The 1,813-nt window shown below is 35.7% G+C and overlaps 1 pseudogene; it reads right to left on the reverse strand.

The window, feature by feature from the left end:
• Nucleotides 1–256: 256 nt before the first annotated feature.
• LOC111627911 overlaps nt 257–1,813 on the reverse strand; it is a 3,978-nt pseudogene continuing 2,421 nt past the window's right edge.

A 1,813-nucleotide genomic window follows, 5' to 3' on the forward strand; every position in this document is an offset into this window, starting at 1 on the left:
TTTATTACCAGTTCTTGGGCATTTTCCACATTTTTTTTTATTCGAAGATAATACATTTTTTTTCTGTATTTTCTGGAGTTTGTCTGGCTCTATCATTTCTGATATGTCGCTTTTTATCTTTCTGCTCAGATTTGGCATGCTGAGACGCTGTTTCATGTAGGGCTTTACCAAACCTAAAGCTATTTCTTTTAAAAACTTTCTTCGTATAATAGGGCGGCTTTCGGGATTTTTATTACACGCAACTATAACAAGGGCATTAATAGCTGCTATGTTTAGCATGTGATAAAATACTGTCAGGGGCCATCTGAATTTTCCTTGCAACAGAATAGTTGCCTGACATTTCGTCAACTGTATCCACTCCTCCCTTTGTCACAATATAGAACGTAATTGCTTCGGGGTTTTTTTTAATCTCCTGTTCCTGGGTCAATTGCATTGTTTTCATGCATTGTTGATAACAATAAAACAACTTTCTGTTTTTAGGAACATATGAAATTAGAGTTGCATGATCTTGTCCAAATCCAAAAAGTGAAGAAAACTCTTCTCTACCAGTGCTGATAAGAAAAGATGCAGGCAACTCACACTTGTTTTTCCTTATTGTCCCAACTGTTGTGAACATAGGAGTTATCAGGATAATGGAACACTCGTAAACCAATTGTCATACGTTACGTTACGTCCAGTACCCCAGATTGGCTGTATCAAACGTTTCACAACGGCAGAAGGAGACTGATCAAGCCTAAATGGACCATCAGGTTGTTTGCCTAAATAAACTTCCATATTCAGGGTATAGTAGGTCCTAGCATCTACGAGCGAAAACACCTTTATCCCGTATTTAGCAGGCTTGCTTTTCATGAATTGACGAAATGCGCATCTGCCACGAAAATGCCATAACATTTCATCAATTGTTGTGTACTCACTAACACAGAAATATTTTTTACAATTTTCTACTAAATATTGAAATATTTCTCTCACAGGAGCAAATTTATCAAATTCAATTCTTACTTGATGATCTCTCTTGTCATCAAAGTGCAGCATTCTCAACAAAAATCTAAATCGTTGTTGGTTCATTGTTGCACGAAAAATGGAAATTCCTGTGCCATCAATAGGTATGTTGTTTTTTACTTGGATTACTCATTTTGGGGTAAAATATTTTTATACAAAAAAAAAAACACAACACAATGATAAGCAGGTAATGACAGCAGTATGATTTTATGATGACAGCATGCAATGATAATTAATATCATAGTACTAATACAATAGAGATGCCATTGGAGACATGATCATAACAGGCATGATGGATTAGACAGTAGTCAGTGTAGCTTAATTGTAGCCAATTTAGTGAATTTCTCACTACAACTGGCAAGGTTTTAAAAACTAAAGTAATTTTTTTATCATCTTTATTTTTAAGATTTAATTTTTTTTCATTATTTCAACACTGATGCGAGTGCATGTAAATAGGTCTGTTGATGCACGTATGCCCACGGGCACAAGGTTGGGAACTTTTTCTCTTAAGGAAAGCAAATACAGTAGAACCTTGATTATCCCCCCCCCCCCCGATCAACCGACCCCTCGGTTAACCGACCGTCCTAGTCGGCTAATTTCAAATGTCTGCTAGTGATGTGGCGCTACAATATTTGGCTATGTCTTGGCTACTTTAATATTATTTTTACGTGTTTTAGCTGGCAACACTTATTCGACCATGAAAGGGAGCCAGTATTTAAACGAAGCTTAATTTTCTAATTTTTAACGATACAATAGCGACGATTATTATTTTAAAAAATTTTTGTTAGGCTTAACATCGATGAAAATTCAACGC

This window comes from Centruroides sculpturatus, unplaced genomic scaffold, assembly GCF_000671375.1.
Source record: "Centruroides sculpturatus isolate CEXI.00-Female unplaced genomic scaffold, Cexi_2.0 scaffold481, whole genome shotgun sequence".
NCBI classification, from domain to species: domain Eukaryota; kingdom Metazoa; phylum Arthropoda; class Arachnida; order Scorpiones; family Buthidae; genus Centruroides; species Centruroides sculpturatus.